Source organism: Pteropus medius, unplaced genomic scaffold (assembly GCF_902729225.1).
Source record: "Pteropus medius unplaced genomic scaffold, Ma_sr-lr_union100, whole genome shotgun sequence".
NCBI lineage: Eukaryota > Metazoa > Chordata > Mammalia > Chiroptera > Pteropodidae > Pteropus > Pteropus medius.
In genome coordinates, this window is record NW_024347788.1 from 7,323,056 (window position 1) to 7,346,331 (window position 23,276).

Sequence of the window (23,276 nt, forward strand, 5' to 3'; positions counted from 1 at the left end):
AGAATTACTTTGGCTCTTTGAGGTCTTTTGCATTTTCATACAAATCTGATGATTTTTTGTTGTTCTATTTCTTAGTTAAAAATGCCATTGGAATTTTGATGGTGATTCCATTAAATCTGTATATTGCTTTGGATAATACAGCCCTTTTAACGATGTTAATTCTTCTCACCTGCAAACACAGAATATCTTTCCATTTCTTTGTGTCTTCTTTAATTTTTTTTAATAATGTCTTGTAGTTTTCAGTGTATAGGTCCTTCACATGCTTCGTTAGGTTTATTCCTGGGTATTTTATTATTTTTGTTGCAATTACAAAAGGAACTGTTTTTCATTCTTTTTCTGAAATTTTTTTGTTAGTATATAGCAACGGAATGAATTTTTATACATTAATTATGTGTTCTGCAACTTTGTTTATTGTTTTTAATAGTTTTTTGGTAGACTGTGTAAAAAATCATGTTGTCTGTAAAAAGTGACAATTTGGCTTCTTTATTCCCAGCTTAGATGCCTTTTATTTATTTCTCTTGCCTGATTGCTCTGGCTAGGACTTCCATTACTATGTTGAGTAACAGTGGTGAGAGCAGGCATCCTTGTCTGATTCCTGATCTTAGGAGAAAAGCTTTCAGTCTTTCACCGTTGAGTATGATGTCAGCTGAGAGTTTGTCATATGTGGCCTTTATTATGTTGAGGTACTTTCCTTCTATACCCATTTTATTGAATGTTTTCACCATAAATGGATGTTGTATCTTGTCAATCCTTTTTCTTCATCTATTCGTATGATCATATGATTTTTATCTTTTATTTTCTTTATGCGATGTATCACATTAATCAATCTGAATATGTTTGTGCCCCTTGATTGTGACGTATAATCTTTTTAATGTATTGTTGTATTTGATTTGCTAGGATTTTGTTTAGGATTTTGCATCTGTATTCATCAGAGATATTGGTCTGTAGTTTTCTTGATATGTTTTCTTTTAATCTACCGTGTCATTTGAAGTAAATAATTCTTTAAGCATAACCCACTGTGATTATTTTTAACGAAGGATTAATTTGCTTAATAAGCATTTAACACATCCCTAGTCAGAATATACAAAGACCTCTGGCCTCCAGGAGCTTACAGACTTAATATGAGGAAGAGAGAGTACATTTTGGTGATTGAAGTAACTAGGGAAAAATAGTGCTAGACAACGTCTGATTGAGTAAGGAAACTATTTCATGCAAAGTTACTGAGTGCCCACTGTATGCTGTGCAATGTGCTGTTCACTGGGGGAATAGCAGTGAGTAAACCAGTCCCTTGCCCTCATGGAATTTATAATCTTTTTAGACTGTGTTATATTTAAAAGCTTAGTGTTTGCTCTGTTAGTCAGTAGCTTTTGAATTGTGCTTTGGAGCCCGTCATAAAGAATTTGGTCTTTGTCTCAGGTTCCTGGCACAGATAGGGGTGTCTTATTCATGAACCCCTTTGGATTACACTTGAGTTTACAGTAATGAGGTGACTCACGGTGGGACCCCATATAACTCAATGGGGGCTGGTCATGCCGGAAAGACCAACTGTGTGATTAAGAGGGTGGAGGCTAGCGGCCCAACCTCCTGACCTCTGGAGAGGGGAAGAGCTAGAGATGGAACTCAATCACACGGCCAAAACCCCGGACACCAAGCTTCCTGGTAGTGGGCACGCTGATGTGTTGGGAGGGCGATGCACCCTGGTTCCAGGGGGAGAGGACACAGAATCTCGGTGCTTGGGACCCTCCCAGGTTTCTTCCTGTATGACTCATTTGGCTGTTCTCGATTTGTATCCTTTACAATAAAACTGTAATCGCACTTATAAGTGCTTTCTTAGTGTCCTGTTGTTATGTACAGTCGTTGCCTCTGGGGAAGAAGACTGAGGGCCTGGGCGGGAGGCAGATGACACGTCCATGAGTACATCTATGCGGTGTGAATCTGGTGCCATGTGCTCCTTGTACTTCATTCAGTCAAAAGCTATTTTTACAGGGAGAATGAGTAAGTTAGTCTATGTCTGTTGACTTGAAACGATGTGTAATTAACAAAGCAAGTTGCAGAGTAATGGGCATAATAGTAATAATAGCAACAGACATAATATAATAATAGGCATAATAGTAAAAGAAAGGAAAAGAAGTCAACAGTCCCTCCACATGCTCATGTTGGCACATGTCGTGTGAGTTCCAGGAGAGGTGGGTCACCTACCAGTCTGTGAACATGATTACCTCACAGGGGGGGACGATGAAAGGGAGAAATGTTTATTTCTTTCGGTATTATTTTAAATTACAAAAGCAACATGTGCTTGTTCTGAGAAACGCAGGTTCGAACAAGTGTGTGTCATTTTTGTAATTTGAAGAAGGAAGGAAGGGAGAGAAGGTGGAAGAAAAAATATCTCATACCACCATGCCCACATCACAAACCCAGTGAACAAATCGACAAAACAAGCAGGAGCTCTCACCTATAGCTTTGCCTTCGGCCAGAGACAGACTGACGGCTCCCTCCCTTTGCTCTGCCACTTGGTCGGCGAAGTTTCAGGAACAGGTCCCTAACATGTCCCTAACACACGGGTGTTGCTGTCACTCAGGACGAGCCCAGCCCTTCAGGGCAAGGGTCTTCTCGAAACCCTCCAAGACCTGTAGGCCCCTGTGTAGGTGGAAGAGACACATCGCTGTGTCTGTAAGTGAAACGAACAAAAGCAAAATGTCAATGCCCTCCAATGGTTAAGAAATTTAGCCTTGCCCAGTAACTATTAAATAATTTGGAGAGCAAAATGCGATAGAGGTAGAAAGCATAATGATGCCAGATGCCCCTAAGACGGGGGAGGGGTCGTGGGAGGCACCTGTGCATAAAGCAGTATTGGGGGGCGGGGTGCAAACCCACTTCCCAGCCTCCCCCTTGCACCCGCCTGGGTGCCCCCAGCCGCAGTCAGCCTGAGGGCTTTTCCTTTGCCACTGCTACTACAATGGGCATTGTGCCCCTTGGAAACCAACAGACAGCACAGACTTGATTGCCCATCTTAAGGTGGAAAAAACGCTTATGCACATCAGACAGGCAAAGATTCTTTTTAAAGCCTTGGTAACAAAGGTGAAAATGGGGTAGGAGGCTCACCTTACACATCACGGGCGGGCGTGTAAAGTGGTACAGTTATTCTGGAATGCAATATCAGGGGCCTGCAAACGTTTTACAGCCCTCTAGCACTCCAGCTTGAGGAAATACACAGAGATGCCATCAGGGATTTGGTCCAAGGATGTTTTGTGCAGCATTATTTATACTGAAATACCGAAAACTAATTGTTCAGTAGGAACGACTAACTAAATTATGCGACAGTCATAACATCTTCACAATGTGATGTTTAAAAGGCTAGGAAGCAAAACTATATATCCAACATGATTCCAATTTTTAAAAAATGAGAAATGTATACTAAGGATAAAATTTAGGTTATATCTAAGTGATCCATTCATGAATAATTATAAATTTTTGTTTATCCTTTTTATGTTTTAAAATATTTCTGCTATAAGCATACATTCACTTATTATTGGAGGAAACAATAAAATAGAACATCAGCTCTATTCCTACACCAAGAGGACGTGTAGGAACGAATTCTCCTTGACACATTTAAATCCATGAATTTGGGACAACCCAATTTGACCAATTTTAGGTCATTGAGAGTCTGTTTCTGAATTCTTAGATTTCCCTAAGGTCCTAAAATATCTACCTATTTAGCTACTGAGGAGCCATTACTCCCAGGAAAAAGAGTCCCAAAAGAAAAATAACAGTATTCTTTCATTTTTCTCTTTCTTCAAGAAATGGCTCTATACATATAGGAATTCGACAGCAGTTTGTGCCCCTCATGCATTTTAAAGAACTGGCAATGGGATTATGAATAGAATTCGTGCAGATGGAATGTAAATATCACCCTGAACTGAATTGGTTCCTCATCCTGTCCAGCCAATCTGGACATGTCTTATGTGAACCCAGAGCTCAGGAGAAGGTGTGGGCTGAGATGAAGCATGAGCAATTGTATCACAGTCGAAATCCTGGGAGCAACCTCCATCTAAATCAGTGATTCTCAGCAAGGAGCAGTTCTGTCCCCCAAAGAACATTTGGCTGTCTAGAGACAGTTCTGATTTTCAGAATTGGGGATAGGATAGTACTGGCATCTAGTGGGTCAGGCCACTAAACATCCTGCCGTGAGCAGGACAACAGCTTACAACAAAGAATGTTCTGGCCTAAAATATCAAAAGTCCTTAAATTGAATAATCCTAATCTAAAGGGCTCACAGATACCTTAGATTCAAAATTGAATCCATCTCTTCTCCACAAAACTTGCTTTCCCTCCCGTATCCCTGTGCTAGTCGGTAGTAGCCCATTTTAATCCATTCACCAAATTAGAAACCTTAGGCGCCTCTTAAACCTTTTCATACCCTTACTTCTCACATCCAAATGACAGCCGAGTCCTGTCGAGTCCCTCGCGCATAGCCATCTACGCTTTTCTCTCTCCTCGGCCTCCCTGCCTCTGCCCAGTTCGCAGCTTAACCACAGCACCCTGCTTTGTTGCAGGGACCTCCTAATGTCTTCCTCCCTCCAATCTTGTCACCCTCTCGTCTCTTCTCCACATAAGTTACAGGATGGTCTTTCTAAAATGCAGATCCAATCGTGTCATTCATTGCGTGATATCTTTCACTGATTTCCCTTCACCCCCAATTGCATAGTATATCTAATTGTATACACTTAATATATATATTTGTGCGTATATATTTGTGCGCATTCTACATAAATCGTATCTATTTAATAATTGTACATATAATAGTGAATAGACACTATTTATTATTCTAATCCCAACCCAAATTCCAGTTCCTTCGGGAAGTCTTCTCTAACTTATCCTAAGTCAACTTCCCTATCACATTCTCTTATACTACTGTGTATGTCTCCTTTATAGCATTAAGCGCCACTGTAATTTTACATTTGTTTGTGATTCCTTGATTAATACCTTTCTTCCCACTAAAGCGTGAGCCCTATGAGGGTAGGAACTATGTCTTCTGTGGTTATTGTATTGTGTTTCATTCATAGCATCTACTACAGTGACTGGTACATAGTAGGGACTCAGTAAATATTTGTTGAATGAGCGAATGCCTGAATAAAATAAATGAGATAATATTTTGAAAGCTCTTAGCATAGTCCCTGATTTGTTTTAAGCCATCAGTAAATCTAAGCTGTTAGTGATGATTAAAATTCCCAAATGCATTTACCGTAAAATTGCGTTTTAGTACCACGAAACTAGTGTTTCCTTGGATGCTTTGGAAAATGCTGGTATGGATGGTCTTTTGGGGAATTTGGCTATGAAAGAAAAGAAAGAGGTGGGAAGTAGCTAGATAAGGATTCAGGATCAATGAAAAGTATTAGCTTCTTGATGGAAAAGTCTGCAGGTATCAGGGCAGAGAAACACAAATATTTCATCGAATTATTTTTTTCCACCGAGAATATTTTTTTTTTTAGTAAACACTTTAAGCATCTTAATGGTGCAGCGCGGTCTCTGAGAGCTCCATGCCTTCAGACCCCCTATGGCAGTTTCTGTCAGAAGCCCCTCTGGCTGAAGCCAGGTGTAATTGACCCTGAGTTTAGGAGGAGTGTAGGGTCACTGCAGCGCCATGCGGGAGGGTAGAATATGTTTTGTGCCCCAGGAATCTATAAGTGTGTCTCTTGGTTGTCAGTCAACCAGTTTAGTAGTACATCAACAGATGCCGACGCTGCGGGATCCTGGTAACCAGGTACTCGGGCCCCGCAGGAATGAGCGTCTGGGTCATTGTACTAGGTAGGCCACCGAGACCAGCATGGGTGCTAACAGAGGTTAAAGGGAATCTAGAATGGGGAAAGGAAGAGGTGGGTGTGGGGTGTCAGGTACAGTCTCCAGGCAACTGCTGCAGTGGGGCTTCGGTTCCCCCCAGGAAACAAGACCAACCAGAGTGTTGGGTAAGCTATTTGCAGATGAGGTGAATTGACTATAAAAAGGCACGGGGGTATGAGTGGCTGAAGAGTGGATGACAGTGGGCCCAAACACCCCTACCTCAGATGCTGGTGGCTCACAGCTGTGTCCCGCACAGGACATTGCCTGCTGATGGCTCACAGCTGTGTCCCACACAGGACATTGCCCTCCACCACGAGGAACTCTCCCCACTCCCTACCCCGTCTCCTCCGCCCAGAGCAGCCAGTGGCCAATGACTGGCTACTGCAGAAACACAAAGGCCCTGCTGGTTTACTCAACATGGGACAACATCGAAATGCCATCCTCCCTCCCGAGGGGACCGCAGGACTAGCGGAGCTCCTGGCCTCTCCCTCTGCTCAGCTTCTGTACAGGTGGATTACCTGAGACCACGCCCCCCCAAACCTTCCGCTTGCAACTCCCTGTCTCAGAATCCGTTTCTGGGACCTGATTAAAGACAGGGAAGCTTGGAAGATGACACTCTTGCCAGGACCTAGACATTCTTGGTATGGCCACCGTGACTTATGCCACCGTGACTTTTGACACGAGGTGACTCTGTGGTTAGAGGACAGGGGCAAAGAGATGGGGACCATCCATTGTAGATGCTTGGAAATAATCGAACACTCTACTGAGGACGTAAAGGTCCTGAATGAGCAATGGGGTTAAGTAAAAAAATTTTTATTATTAATGTTAACGAGACCTCGTTCGTTGGAAGATGATGGCGAAGTCCTGGAGAGAGCTAGGGAGTATTCTAAGAAAGCAGACATGTGTGTCTCTTCCACAGTTAGACTGTACTGTGCCATGCTGAAATAGCTTTACCTTTTTTTCTCTTTACTTTTTATTTATTTATTTTTATTATTATTATTTTTTGTTATGATGACATTGGCTAATGAAATCCAGTAAGTTTCATGTGTATAATGCAACAGTAAGACATATATATATATATACATATATATATATAGTATTGTGTATTCACTGCCCATAGTTAAATATCTGTCACCACATATTTGACCCCTTTTACCCTGTCGACCTCCTCCCTCCCCCTCCCCGCTCCCCTCTAGTAACCACTAGTCTATTGTCCCTGTCCATGAGTCTTTGTCCTGTTTATTTGTTGCTTTTAGGTTTATATCCCACATATAACTGATGTCATGTGGTTTTCAACTTTTTCTGTCTGGCTTATTTCACTTAGCATGATAATCTCAAGGTCCATCCATGTTGTCGCAAATGGCAGTATTTCATCTCTTCTTATGGCTGAGTAATATTCCATTGTATGTATGTACCACAGCTTCTTTAGCCAATCATATATAATCTAGGACACTCCGGTTGCTTCCATGTCCTGGCCACTGTGAATAATGCTGCCATGAACATCGGTGTGCACATATCTTTTCGGATATGTGTTTTCAAGTCTTTGGGGGTAAATACCGAGTAGAAGGATTGCTGGATCATATGGTAGATCGATTCTTCATTTTTTGAGGAACCTCCATAGTGGCTGTACCAAATTTGCAGTCCCACCAGCAAGGTATGAGGGTTTCTTTCACCTTTAGGAGAGAGTTGCCGCAAATGTGCTTTGGGGACCCCCCGCATCAGAAACCCCTGGGACCTGTTAAAGATGCGGATTCTAAACCCACAGCCCATACTTGGGAACCTGTGTGCTTAACACAAATGTCCCATTCGTATGTTTTGAGAATGTTTCCTAACATTTCGAGGTCCACTTTAATAGCTTTGCTCATATTTGGAGACAGAATGACATCGTCTCCCGTGATCTGTCAGGACACAAGACGCCCCAGGCAAGACTGAGAATTACACAATGAGGAGGGCGACCTCTGTGATCACATTCATTTGCTTGCTTTCAGCATATTGCCACAGGCTGCAGTTTACATGGATTTATGGATTATAATATCTAGTTTTAAACAAACTAACCCTCAAAAGGTGACCATGGTGTTTTTAACATCACTGCAAAGAGGCTACTGATTGAAGATGGTACTAATACTGCGAGCCAAGGGAACGTGCAATGGCAGCGCTGACCTTTTGGTAAGTGCTGTTCCATCAGCCACAGTAGGAGGGGAAAAAATAACGGTCTAATCAGATCTAAAATGAAGTCAGCTTGAGATTGGGAAATTAATGACTTTCCAAAATAAACTTCCGTTATGAAGAGAGCATTTCGAAAACAGAAGTTTGACAGTGGGTTTTTTTTTTTTCCATCATGAAGTAATTTTGTTGCTTAACTGATGGATATAAACATGCCACCTGCTAAAACTGTCATGTCCGCACACCTAAAAACTTGGAAATATAATTTTCTAACCAATTTAAAAATCTAACAAATAAAGAGTTTCAGTGGGTTTTGAACCCACTTGTTAAAAATTTTAAAATACAACATTTCCAATTAATTTCCAAGAACAACCGGTTGATATCAAGGAAGATAGAAACTGATCCATCCGGATTTCAACAGAATTGCATAATTAACATATAGGATAGAAAACTAAGTATAGTTATTTGGTTTGTGCTGCTCATGAGGTACTTTCGCCCTTCAATTCTGTGAGATATTTGACCATCGAAACAAAGTATAGCTATAAATCAAATTAGAAATGGACGTGTAGATCCATGATCACAAAAGTCAAAGCAGAATATTGCAAAATAACGCAGCGTATTCGCGCGCGTCGCTTTCACTGAAAAAACGGCGGCAGGAGCTGGATGGAGTCACTCGGCAGCATCCTCTTCTGGCTTCTCCTTTACTCTCCGGCTCACACTTTCCCCGCTTTCACTGCCACAGCTTTAGCTGCCATCTCCGAGGGGACGAGCTCTAAACCGAAGTCTCTGGCTCTGAGTCTTGTATTTCCAGTTCTTGAGTGAGAGCCTCCTCGGAGCCCCGCAAACCCAGTGCGTCCGGGACGGAGCTCGGTGTCCCCGCTCACGCCCGCCCGCTTCTCCCCTCGCGTTTGTGCTCGGCGACCTTCCACAGAGACTTGAAACCGCTGTGGCCTCTGTCTTTCTCTGTCTTCCCACTTAGATGTCCACTTGTCTGTGTCCGTCTCCGGATCTTTCCCTCTCATTTTGTTTACGATTCTGTTCCCTTCCTCGTTCTTCCTTCTCTTCTGCCTTCAGGGTCACCCAAAGGAAGAACAACAATATTTTTTAATTGGCTGCGTTTATTAAATGTTTCTTGTGCTAGAGCATGAAGTGGAATACTTTCTATTTCTCTTTTTAAAAGATTACATATTAGATTGCATATTTATGTAGAGCTGGATTGATTTTTTGTTGTTGTCGTTCTTCCTGGGGGTCCACAGGTTTGGATAGAAAAAGAGAGAGAGAGAGAAAAAAGAATCTCCATTCTAGAATGAGTAAATTAGTATTTCCCTTGTAGCCTGACATAGGTAATGCACGGACACCCCCGACTCCTAAAGAAGAAAAATTCTTAGGCAAATGTTCCTATTGCCAGGAATCTGGGTCTAGTCTTATCACTCTTGTTTTGAGAAAGTGCTATTTTTAAGGACAAGATTTACTTGAGAGGAAAAAGTTTTGCAGATTGAAAGAGGGCCTCCCTATGCAAAAGAAAGCCTTAACTAATACTTTTTAAAGAGCTATTCAGTAGAGTTTGTTTCCGAATGTAATATATATATATATATTTATATATAATACATATATAGATATATCTATACGTGTATGTAGATATTTGTTTATATTTGATTTAGAAGAGTATCACAGGAAGTTTTTTCATAAGAATTACTACATTTCAAAGAATTTTAAAAGCAAGAAATATATTTAGCATTCATGTTTAATAGAGCTTATAAGACCAGAGCATTAGAGCTGTGATACTAACTTTTAACATTTGCTTTGGTTTATCTTGTGATATATTGCAATAAGAGTACAGGAAGTTACTGGCTTACTTGTGCCCAAGTTCTTTACCTGTCCTAGTGGGCTGCTGTGACAGTGGCCCTCTCTTTCATCAGCTGCTGAGAATTTCCCTGTCACTTGGGATCCCTTTTCTTCAGGCTAATGCAGATCCTCTGACACCCAGAATGACACATCGCTCGCAAATGTGTTACATTTCTTACCCTTAGTCATTCCTTGTCACTTCTCGCCTTGTTCCGGGGCCTCGCTCTACTTGTCACCTTGCCCGAAACTGGTAGTAAAGTGGACTTAATTCTACAACACTGTGGTACAGATAAAAGACTTAGTGTCTCTCTCCCAGGTGCTCACGATCTAGTAGGAGAAGGAGAAGGAAACAGTGGGCTGGGGGTGGGGGCAGGCGCTGGAGAACATCCGCTTGACCCAGTCTGAGGGTCCAGGGAGTAATCATTGGGATGGAGGGTGGCAAGGAGATGAGGCTCAAGAAGTAGGCAGGACGCAGACATAAGGAGTTTAGATTTGACCCGCAAAGTATCGGGGTCCTTAAGTAGGAGAGCAGCGTGATGAAAGTGTCTTCCTCAGGGGAAGTCCAAGGGTAGAGACAGGGAGAATCGTATGGGCTGCCGGTGAGAGATGGCGAGGGCCTGATTCAGGCAGTGGCCGCGGGGTTCAGAAGGGACATAAGCTAGAGAGGAATTTAAAGGTTCAAGGTGGGAACAATAAGACAGAAGGAATGCGGGCAGTGGGCTTGGGGAGGAAGAATAGAGGGGCTTCTGAGAGAAAGGCAGAGAGAAGATGGAGGGGAATGCGCAGAGGAACGGAGATGAGGGAGAGAACTGGAGGGAAACGTGAAGGGGGAGGGGAGAAAAGCAGGGACTTCCGTGCCCGCCCCTCCCGCCACTCCCAGCGCCTGCGTGTGCATTTGCGAGGTGATCCAGAGGGGCTGGGGAAACTAAGAAATGTGGCGAAAGCCAGCGAATCAAAATTAGAAAAAAGGAGGCGGGACATTGGTCCAGCCTTTCTCCCCATAGTCCCTCTAAGCCCCTTGCCTCCTCCTTTTCGAGTTTCCGTTCCCATCTTTTGAACTTTCTTTATACTATACGTAGTCGCGTAGTCGCGTTGAATTGTATTGTGAAGGGGGTGAATAATATGTGTTTAAAAATGTTTTGATATGCAGAACACGTCTAAGTATATTTTGTAATAGAAGAATAAGTAAATCCTTCCGGTTTCAGATACTTTGCCTTTTGTGGGTTCACTCAGGAAAGTAAATCCCATCTCTGGCAATGTTTTAATGGGCAATATGCTTTGAGTTCCACGTACATGTCTTCCAATTAACTTTTGGGGAAAAAAAAATCTGTATTTGAGCTCAGGACTAACCATATTAAGTATACACTATGAAGAGAAAAATCAGTAAATGCTTTAAATGTTCTCTTAAACTTTGGCTTGTTACTGCTGATTACTCACCACTTGAAAGTACATGACAGCTATATTTAGAAGGAAAGTGAGAAATTTGGTCAAGAATGTTTTCATACATCTATAACTATTTGGCACTATATAGATATTTTCTTGCATTACGTAGAAAATGAGTCTTAAAGTACTTTTTACATATATATGTATGTATTTTTTTTTTACTTAAAAAGGTTCCTTGGATAGAACTGGATTCCAAGATTACGGCACCCTTGAAGAGAAGAGACTGGTAAGTGTCTTTACTGAAATTGGCACAGTGCCATTTACATCAGCTGTTATACTATACCACATGCGGCACTTTTCAAAACTGAATAACCCATATTTGGGGAATGCAGGTGGTCCCCGACTTATGATGATTCAACTTAAGATTTTTCAATTTTATGATGGCATAAAAGTGGTAAGCATGCAGTAGAAACGTACTTCAGATGTTGAGGTTGGGTCCTTTCCGGGGCAGTGGAAGGTGGTACAGCCCCCTCGTGACGTGGCCGTGGAGTGAGTAGCAGCTCCCTGTCAGCCGCGCAGCCACGAGGGGTGGACACCGATGCTCTGCGGTGTACTGCGTTGCCAGCATTTTTGGATACTGTGTTGGATACATCCCATCATGTCTACAAAATGCCGGTGCCTGTCTCCTGCTTCTGGTGAGGAGAGGGAGGCAGTCACAGACGCTGCTGGACTGATGATGGGGTTACGGCCTGATGACGTGCGTGTCTGAGCACGCTGAAGGGAGGCTGGGCTACACCGCGACGGCTGTAGGTTAGTGCGTTCGATCTATTTTTGACTTACAGTATTTTCATCTTACCATGGGTTTATCGGGATGTAACCCCATTGCGAGTCGAGGAGCAACTGCATACTAATGTTAGACTTTTTTGTGATTGTCTTACTAGGGGCCATAGGCCAGCCACACTTTTGTGGGTGGCAGTAGGGTTTCCTGTGGGTGGCCTGGACATTCCCATCGTCAGTCCTCTGGGGCAGAAGACTGTCCTGCGGCAGGGCACGAGGGCATAGGAATCAGGCGTCAGACTTTCTCTCCTCTCTGGAGTCAGAGCTCCGTTTGGCTAGAATGGGATGCAGGTTAGGAGAAAGATGGGGAGCGGTCACTCTGAGAATGCGTCTGGACCAGTCCGGAAGTTACACGTTATTCTCGGTGTCATACTTTCTCATATCCCTTAAATGTCATAAAATCTTATTAAAAAGCCACTTGCTGGTATCCATCATGCCGTGAGCAAGAAAGAGGAAGCTGTTCACTACTGGGGTTGGGAGAGCGGAAAGGGGACATCTCAGGAGCACCTCGACCCTGCACAGCAGTGTGGCAGCCTGGTAGAAGTTCACTGGAGGACCAGAGGGCTGGACCCGAGGTCGCCTCGGCAGCCCCTTGGGGCTCCGCAGAAGCAGGCTAGTCATTCCGAGGGCTTCGTTCCTGGTAATAAACCCAGAGGCCACTTACACCATCAATACCGGGTTACAGTCCACTGAATTTGCACCGCGAGAAGCCCCAAACGGGTAGATTTCCTCATCCCACTTTGCAGATGAAAAGAGAGAGGCATCATTCTAGAAGTTAATTAGGCTTCCTCTTCGCCGTTCCACGACTGCCTTGCTCCGTGCCTTTTCAGCAGCATGTAGCTATTGGGTCCCCGTGTCCTAGTAAATAATTGAGTCAGCTGCGGAAAGGCATCTTAGCGGCCCGACATAATTTAGTGCTCCGGTGTGGAAGGCGGTGCTCCAGAGAGCGTTCCCGCAGCGTTCCTTCACCTTTGGATGCCTTCAGCATCGCCAGGGAGTTTGTTTAAATGTTACCGCAGTAAGTTTGGTGGGAAACATGAGAGTTCGCGTTAGTAAAAAATGGTACACATTTTTGCCTAATTTTCCTTTCTATCACCCATTTATTACAGGACTTTTTGTTGAAAAACTTAAATGAGCAGATATTCTCTACTATCTTAATTATTTAAAAGAAATTTAAAGCTAAAACCATTTTCCTGCTGATTTTAAACATTTTGAACGCTGTTCTTTGTGCCCCTCTTCCTGCTATGTGGGCTCCCGCCCCAGAGCCAAGATTCCCTACCCAGAACCAGAACCTCCTGGCCCAGAACCAGGGTTCCCTACCCAGGACCAGAACCTTCCGCCCCAGAATCAGGATTCCCTACAACCGATACTTTCTTACATGCGGGGAATCCATTATCCTTTCTCCCGTGGTGACTTTGTGAAGAGTCATGATGCATTTGTCTCTGAGTTTTTCATGGCTTTCGCTTTACTACGCTAACTCGTCTCAGTAGCTTCTTTATTTCACCCTGGCCATGTTGGTGGGTTTTGTCGCACTTTAAATTGACGGCGAATGTTCTTTGTTCAGACCCTGGCATTGTGGACACTCTAGCAGCTCATGCTCTGTTTTTGTTTTTAAACAGTTGTATCTTCTTTGCTTTCTTAAGGCCGTCTGGGATGTTTGTTTTTCCTGTCCCCACATCTTTCTTATACAAAATGAAAATGAATTTAAAACATTTACCAATTGCTGGTTTTGTTTCAAACAGTCAGCCCTTCCCATAAGAGTAAAATAGTCAGAATTCTTTATTATTCCTTCATCTGGTACAAATTTTCAGCTGCCCTGGGCAAGTGACAGAGTGGTTATTGCTAAGCCTGCTTTATAGCAGTAAAAACAATCATCTTTGGATTTCTTTTTCATGCTCAATTTTCTCCTGGACTTTACTTCTGGGTTTTATATCTTTTCCAAGGAAAATGAACAATGATTTTATTGAACTTGTTTGTGCTTTAAGCTTTTTATACGAAACTCTGTGTCTAAAGGAATTTTTCTTTTATTCTCTGTACCACTGGCCAGAAAATGTTTTAACAAATGTTTTCTAGCTCTTTTATTCTCTGGCTTCTATGCTCTGTGAACAATTTAGCAAGTCCCTCCTACCTGTCATGACCACAGAGGAGAATGGAGTGATATTGTTCTGTGAAGATATCTGGATTTGACCTCTACAGCTGAGAGGGGGGAAAAGTCAAGTTAAATGGGCAAGATTTATGTTTACTTTTGTGTGAGTTATTTATTAACACATAACAGGAACCATCCTACTATGAAATAATTACTAATTATATAATATTGTTTTTACTGGGATGCTAAAACCTTCAAACTTTTAAAGTTATGAATTGTAGTTCTAAAATGATTTCTACCAAATGACTTTTTTTTTTTTGAACGGCTACTTTTTAATATGACTTTAACATGACTTTTCAAAATTCACAGGAAGTTCGATTAAGTGAAAAAAAACTTATGTCGACCAATATTTTATAATTTGAAAAAGCGTACTTTAATAGAATTATAAAATTCAGAGAGGAGGAAAACCAAGGGATTATCTAGTTTAACTTTCCATAGAATTCTGAGTTCTCTCCAACCACACCACTGCAATGTGACTATTTAGTTTTTACTTGAATGCCTCACTTTTAGAGAGTGCCTATGAAGCCTCATTTTAAATAAACAACTCCAAGTTTAAAGTCAGGTAATTTGAATCTGAATCTGCTCTATTTCATTTTTGGTACCACTTTTCCCTTTGGGAGTAACTCATATCATGAACAACTTTCCGTTGTTCATGGCAGCATTTTATAAATGTAAAGATTCAGGCATAATTCTGTTTACTTTTCTTCTTTCTGGGTTAAACATTGATGTCTACTTCAACCATTCTCAATGGCTTTAAATTCTTTCTCCATCTCACCTAACTCATGAATGATACTCTTACATATGATGTGCAAAGTAATACTCAATTCTTGCCTCAAAGGACACAAGAAAGAGAAAAGACAGCCCACAGAATGGGAGAATATATTTGGAAATCATATATTCAATGAGAGACTTGTATCCAGAGCTCGTATGAAGAACTCTTACAACTTAATGATAAAAACCAATTAATCTAATTAAAAACTAGGCAAAGGATTTGATGGACATTTCTCCAAAGAAAATATGTAAAAGGCCAATAAAAACATAAAAAGTCATTGGGAAAATACAACTCAAAACCACAAAGAGATACAATTTCACACTTCTAGGATGGCTGTAATAAAAAAGGCAACAGTAGCAAGTCTTAGCAAGGATTTGGAGAAATTAAAACTTTCTTACATGGCTAATAGAAATGTAAATGGTGCAGCCACTTTGGAAAACAGTCTGGCCATTCCTTGAAAGTTCAACAGGGTCATCCCCATTGACCGAGCGAGACATCATGGCTGCAGCAGCCAGGAGCGTGTTGGGAGAAGTATGGCTCTTCTCATTCCTTCTATTTGGCAAATCTTTTTTCTATATAGAAATTCCAAATTTCCCCCAAACTGGGGGTCGTACATGAGTTCTAGAGTAGAAATCAGTTAAATGAAAAAGTGAAATTATCATTAGAGCGCTGGAGGGAAATCACAAAGCCCAGATTCCGTTTTATCTCGAGGGACATAAAAAAATACCATACCTACTAAATTCATTTTCATTTTCCCACCTAAGTTTCCCTCATCAGCTCCAATTTCCTGCCTGCAGCAGGAAAAGGTTTTCATGTCCTACAGCCGTTTTTGGAGAAACTAAAATAATATAAAGCAGTGCTCACCCGCTGGCAGGCCTGCTGTCTTAGTAGACTTGGGACACTTTGTCAAATGTGTACGCATAGTCTATGTGCGTCAGGAAATAGAATCCAAGGTAGGAAATCTCACCTGCCTGCCTGCCCCTGCCTTCCCTCCCTCCTCCTCCTCCCTCCCTCCCCTCCTCCCTCTCCTTCCTTCCATTCCTTCCTTCCTTCCCTTCCTTTCCTTCCTTCCTTCCTTCCTTCCTTCCTTCTTTCCTTCTGTAGGGGTTCAGAATGAGTCACCTCAAGATGTGACTCTCGGAATGCAGATTGTTCTTGAGCTAAAGACAACCAAGACCCTGCAGGCTCAATAGAAACTTCTGCACCACCCCTCCCCCCTTAACTACCTGGAAGAATTTGAGGTAGGGGCCTTACCTGTAGTAAGAGATAATCAGAGATGACCCGTTTGACCCATCCGTAGAGCAGGGCAAACTTCTGTTTACGAAACAGCTGCTCTTCTTACTTTCCTCCCCTCCAAAGCCCCAAGGTGATCCTTAGCTCAAAATGCCGCGTGTACCTCATTTTCCTTTTCTGTCTTGGAACCTCTCCTACATGTGGGGTCTCTGACCCTCTCATATATATGTGGGGTTCCCATACACATGTAGGTAATGAAATTTGATCATTTTCTCCTGTTAATCAGTTTCATGTCCATTTTCTTATTAGAGCATCCAGGAGAACCTGGAAGGCAGAGGAAAATTTCCTCCTCCCCTACACTTCCTTATTTAAAGTTTTCAACAACGCCCAAAGTACGAGACTAGAAGAAGTGGGACCAAGAAGCCCTCCTCGTCTTCTAGCAACTTAAATGTCCCTACTTAGAGGGGAACCGCTGCTGCCCTTGACCTCCAGCCCTCACCTTCTTCCTTCCTCTTTTCGTTCCCTTCTCAGACAGCATCTTAAAAAGCCTCTCCCTCTGCTCCCACTGTAATGAGAGGCAATCTGTGTATTTTAAACTCTTCTTCCTCATCTACGGTAAGCCCAGACTTGAGAGCCTCCTTGGCTCACAGGTGTGCATGCAAGTGTGACCAGGGCCTTTGCTCACGAACTATTATTGCTGGATGAACTTCTATTGAGCACCTATCATGTTCTGAGCACTCTGCTAAGTACCTCCCTATCTGATCTCAGTTAATCCTCAAGTAACTTTGTGGGGCAGGATCTGTTATTATCCCCATTTTACAGATGTTAACATGCAGCTTTAATAAATAAGGCCCTTCACATAGCTTGTGAAAAACTTAGTAAACAGAAGCCTCACTGAAAATGAATTGGGAGATCCTGTGAAGGCAGGTGGCTTTCATGCCCTACGTGGGTCACGAAGCACAGCGGGGAGAACTCTGGTTGTGACAGCCCTCCCAACGTCCCTCCTCCCTCTGCGGAAGAATCCCCACTAGCCTGTTATAGGGGACTTGCACACAGCTCATCATGGTTCTATGTTCCAGATTGCAGCTCTTCGTGGTTCTCAAATAAACCCTTTATTTATTTATTTATTTATTTACTTACTTACTTACTTACTTACTTACTTACTTACTTATTTATTTATCTATTTATTTATTAGGTGAGACAACCCTTGGTTGACTTCACAGATTGCAAGGACCTTGTCAGTTTACAATCCCTTATTTTTTAAATTTTTTATGCCTACAGCACTTGGTCTTCCTAGGTGGTCTCCCATCCAAGTACTAACCAGGTCTGACCCTGCTTAGCTTCCAAGATCAGACGGGATCGGGCTTGTTCAGGGTGGCATGGCCGTAGACCTGAATAAACTCATTTTACTGGAGAAATATCCCACTGATTTTTTGTTTAAGATCAACAAGCTATTAGATAAAAAAAATAAATAAATACAAGTTTGTGTATTTGCACAAGCTTGGCTTTTAGCTATGACAGCTCTTCTATGTTAGAACTCTTGGAAATCTTGGATTCTGGATCAATATTTTTTTTTGTGGCAGAATATGCATAAAATTTACCATTTTAACCATTGTTAAGTGTATAATTCGGTGTCATTAATTATATCCACAGTGTTGTGTAACCATCATTACTATCCTTTTCTACAGCATTTTCATCATCCCAAACAGGAAATTTATATTTATTAAATAATAGTTTTCCATTCCCCCTTCCCTGGCCCCTGGTAAACTCTCTTCTACTTTCTGTCTCTATGAATTTGCCTATCCTAAGTACTCCACGTAGATGAGAATCATACAATATTTATCCTTTTGTTGGACCAATATATTTTTATGGAATGAAAGAATGAATGATTCCATCCTACTGAAGACTTTGAAATACATCTGGCCATTCCTGCCCTGTACTGAAAATTCAAACTTCCTGATTCTCAATATCCAGCTAATCCTTCCAATCCTGCATATTTCTTTGGAATTAGCCGTGGTCTTTTTGATGAGGATACCTGCTGGAATCACCCTGCAGTATTCCAGATCCTGGCATCTTTTGCACACTCTGTTAGGACGCCACCCTATTCTGTACATGCGACATGAATAATGAACATCCACAAGGCACTTCATTCTTTATAAGGTATTTTATTATATATATACACACATACATACATACATGTTTTCCTCACAATACCCTTATGAGGCAAATAACGTGGTACTTTACAAGCGAGGAAACTAAGAATTAAAGACAGGATATGCCTTACCCACGTGTGATGGCTAGCAAATGCAAGAGCAAGACTCCAGAGACCGTGGGCATCTCTGTATAGCACTTTGCCTCCCCGACAGTCTGTCCCATCCCTCTGTTTTAAAGAAGCTCCACTACCGAGTAGGGCAGAGGAATGCTCGGGAATGGCCCCTGTGTGCATGTGTGTGTGTGTGTCTGCGCACATGTGCACACACACTCGGGAAGAGGGAGAATTGAAATGATTTCAGTGTCGCCTTCTTTAGTTTCTGAGTATATATTATTGTTTCCCCTCCGTACGTGCATCTGACCGCCTGTCGCCTGTTGTCGTGCTGTGATTTATAAGAAATAAAATACTGGAACTGGTTCCAGCCCAGTGCACACTCTCCTAGAGCTTCTTCCCTGCATCTCTGTCCCCTTTCCTGTCCTGCTGAACGAGGAGGAGAACATAGGGACCTTAAAATCCAGTGCATCCTCTTCCTAGGCCTGTGGTCAGCTCTGAGCGGCCAGCTTTTATTTTACTTTATTTTGTGTTTTGGAACGTATTCATTTATTTTGGTATGAGAGTTCGGATTTTACCTCTTTTTTAAAAAATTTTTATTAATTAGAATTAACATTCAATATTATTTTAGATTAGTTTCAGGTGTACGGCATAGTGATTCCACATTTATATCATCGACAAAGTGACCCCCTGACCAGTCTAGTCCCCGCCTGGCACCAGACGTAGTTATTACCATGTCATAGGCTGCATTCCCTGTGCTGTACTTCACATTTCCGTGCGAATTTGTGCTTAATCCCGTTTGAACAGCTAGCTTTTAAATTCCACTCTCTTTGGGCCTTACCCTTAAAATTCCAGAATCAAAGGTGTTATCTAGGATGGCGCATAAGGCCCGTGCCTCACTCTGCAAGAGAGAAAGCTTAGAGAAAGGAGAGAGGGAGATGACATTTGTGATCCTGTCACTCTCTCAGTGCCATAAAGCACTGTGCCCTGGGGAGGTCCTCCCTGAGGAAGCCGAAATAAAGGTGAACGCTGTGTGTGGCACATTCCGTAACATTAATTGCCTTTGGCTTCGCCAGCCCATAGGTATAGATGGAGTTGTGTTAATAGCATTTGCCAAATTCCTTTGGCTGAATGGACTTTTGACTCCTCCAGCTTTTCCGAGTCGTCCTGCAAAGACTCCTCCAAATGTTTCTGTCCCCTGACAATATCTTACATGTATGTCCCTGCTAACAAATTTCTTCTCTTCATTGGGTACTAACATCTCACACCTGGCATCTTCCAGCTTACTGGGCATCAGCGCCTTCTGAAGCAGATGACACAGCAGGGCTTTTGAGGTGTCGAAGCGCCACAATGTTCTGCTCCAAAACAGCAGAGAGCATCTCTTCTGTGTTACACTCTTCAGGAGGGCGGGAATGGAAGCCCAGCTTGTGCTGTGAGGTTGTACAAAAGTAAATGTCTCCTTCAGTTTTCCCTAATGACCCAGTATAAGTCCGATGGATTCCTGGTCAAGAAACAAATTTGAATATCAGTATTTGATATTTAAGACTGATATTTGAATATTAATGCTGTTCTTCCTCCTCAAACAAGCAAAGCTCTCGTACTGAGTCAAGCCCGTGCAGTATCTGGCGTCTGCCTTCTGCAGGATGAGTTTCCCCCAAGAGGCTTCTCAGGAAACTGCTCCTGGAGGACTCATCCCACTGTTTGTCCAATGCGCTCAGCCACGTCTAATCTGCAGCTCACCTACTGTACACATGTATTATTTCCACAGTGCTCTTTTTCTCAGCCAAGGCAGTGTTGGTTTTGTCAGGAAGGTGTTCTAGCTGCAGATAACATGATGCCTGACGAATGGCAGCTTCAACAAATAGGATTTCATTTGTGTCTTATAAAAAGCATTCAGACACAGCAGTCCGGGGCCTTTGCAGTGGCTCAAGAATGCTATCAGGGACCCGTGCCTGTCTTCTCCCTCCTTTCCTCCTTCCCTCCCTCCCTCTCTCTCTCCCTCTCTCTGTTTTTGCCCCGACATTCTCAGCCCATCAGCTTTTGTCCTCGTGAGTCTCATGACCACTTATGGCTGCTGCATCTCCCAGCCACAGGTCAGCATTGCATTCAGTAGCAGAAGGAGAAAAGGCCCCCCAGGCGGACTTCCACTTACATCCTTTCCAGCGAGCTACACGCATTCGCTGGTGTGTGTGTGTTGGGTGGGGTGGGGTATTTAAACTCTCCATTTCCTCCAAGCTTAAAACAGATTCTCCATTATGCATCACAATGACGTATACCGGCGGTATTTGTTAGACAGATTCTCCCCGCAGCAACTGCTCTTGTGGACATTGTTCACTCGTTTGGTGTCCCACCCGCAAAATGGGCCACACCTTTACATCTCGCCTTTCTTTGCATAAAACAGTAACACGAAGGTAACTGATTAAATGGACAGTTTGAGACCTCGAGACTTTTTATGAAGTTTTTCGTTGTTGCTCCTAGAAAGCTACAAAATATTTTAGAGCATTACTTCAACTAGCTGTTTACCGTGCCAGCCTGTCCTCCAGGTCAAGAACGGATGTGACACACCAGTCTTTCGCACAGGGTGTTTTGCAGAGTACCAGTGCCTGCAGATTTCGGAGACACGCATGCGCAGGCCGGCAGTGCTGCCTGTTTTATCCAGCTCCGAGCGCTATGCAGTGCACCTCCTTCCCACGTTTTTGAATAAAAGAACCTTTGAGGCATCATAGCTATATACATGAAGTGGAACTAGGGTTTTATGGAATAGACTTTGAGAAATGTCAGCCTAGTCTATTAATGTTAAACTCGAGCTACGTTTTCCAGCCAAGCTTATCAGATTGAGTTGTCAAGTGTGAAACGTAAATAATATAATACTTATGATGCTGTGTTAGCAGCTTAGCGTGCTTCCAGGTGGTTCCTTTTACCCTTCCCCTTTGAAATGTATTAATACAAGCCAGTTTCCTTTCATGAGAAGATTATAATGTAATTTCTTATTCATATAGATTAAGAAACAGTGTTTTAGTTTTAAGGCATGGCAAAGGTTCTGAAGTAAGGAACGGTTTGGTTTTTTAAAAAAGAAAAAATCACTTTGCACATATTTAAGGAAAGAAAATTAGAACAAAATTAAGCATAGCAGCATATAGGAGATATTAAAGAGAAGAAGTTTTTAAAAGCACTCCGCAACCAGGAAATAACTAGACTGTGGTATTGAGGACACCAATGTAAACTGAAACGAGATTAACAGCCTGGCATACATCCAAGGGGAAAAAATTTAAAAGTACGATTGAATTATAGCTGCTGACGATTTTCCTCAAAGGTAAACAATTTTGAGGAGTCGAATAATTGAACAGAACCCAAGTTCAGATTATGCGCTTCATTAAAATTTGTGGTCAGTGAACGGAACATCCCCAAGTGCCTCTAGCCTGGACTAACTTTGTATCATATACACACACTCAGATGCCGAGTCATAGTGATGAAACACCCAACAGAGACAAGAGCCAAATACGGTCAGCCTCATGATGATGCTGGAGAAGCGGTGGAGGCTGTGGCCTCAAAACCCTCAGTATGGACCCACGGTGGCCAAAGATTGGGCAGAAGAAGTGGCTGCCTTCTGGTAATGCTCTTAGCATTTTGCAATTAATCACAATATAATATTTAACTCCTAGAGGACAGTAGGGTGGAGAATCAGTCAGCCCCATGACACAGTGAAGCATAAGCCTAAATGATTAACCAGAAAATACATGTCTCTAACTCCCCGTCTCAGAAACAGAAGATGCTGAGTGTCATCATATATATATGTAACATACGTGATACATATATGATTCTGTGCAAACTTCTTATTGACTTTTAATAGATATTTTATATCTAGATTCCCCAGAAGAATACAAAATTTTACTTATTATCAGATCTGTTCACTAGTTGCAACAAAATGCAGGTGCTATTTTGTTACTATGATTTTTTTTTTTAAGCCAGAGGCTATTATAGTATAAAACACACATGACCCAATGAGATGAGATTCTTTACCGAAATCCCTTGCTGAGTGTTGTAAGGGTGAGCGTGGAGAGCAGGCGCAGGGTTTTGGGTTTGTACGATTACGTATCTGATGGCTTCCGAAAGAATGAAACCTCAAATACTAGGCTAATATCAAGTTTAAGAATTGCTTCAGTGGTAGAAATTTAAAAATCTAATATTTTATGCGAAAGTTTAAGGAGGAAGAAATTTGAATAAAGAGCGATTAATCCATAGTTTAGGAACAGACCATGAGCTAGAAGCTCTCTCCTAGAGATGGGAAAGTAACAGCCTTGCAGGAGGAGCATTTGTTTCTTGATCACGTTTGACATTCAGCTCTTGCCAGGTCTATATTTAGAACACGGCAAACTCAGTGCCTAGACGTGAATACAGAGGTAGGTGGAATCTGGCACTCTGAGATTTATGTGTTTGTGCATTTATTTTAGGGGAAAAGAGGGTCTATTACAGATTACCTGTTATCACTCGTGAAGACTTGCCTGTTGAAAACAAGTCTCCGTGTTTGTGTTTTCTCTCTGTATCACAATCTAGTCAAGTGATTGTTCAACCGTCTGTACCAGGCAAATTAAATAAATTTATTGAAATTACTATATTCAGAGAGCTATGCTCCTTTCCAGCACATGGCCAGCCTGTGACTGAAGCTCTGGATTCTTCAAATTAAACAGCGTTGGGGAATTTTGTTTTTCAATGAAAGTGCTTTCGTTCTATGCAGGCACAGTTGGAATCCCCAGGGAGAGGAACTTGCTGAGGAACTCGCATGCCTTTTCATTGAT

General features: G+C 42.3%; 1 long non-coding RNA gene and 1 pseudogene across 4 annotated transcripts in view; one reads left to right on the plus strand and one right to left on the minus strand.

Annotated features, from left to right (window-relative positions):
- The window catches only part of LOC120614374 (uncharacterized), a 49,344-nt gene that overhangs the window by 10,028 nt on the left and 16,040 nt on the right, over positions 1–23,276 (plus strand). Inside the window, exons 3-5 of one of the 4 annotated variants that reach the window (XR_005655943.1) lie at positions 11,460–11,515; positions 21,934–22,090; positions 22,932–23,093. This is a non-coding gene — a long non-coding RNA (uncharacterized LOC120614374). Of the gene's footprint in view, positions 1–11,459; positions 11,516–21,933; positions 23,094–23,276 lie in introns of those variants that run through there. The other 3 variants (XR_005655942.1, XR_005655941.1, XR_005655946.1) reach the window with 3 other exon arrangements.
- Positions 17,490–17,608, minus strand: LOC120614572 (uncharacterized; annotated as a pseudogene).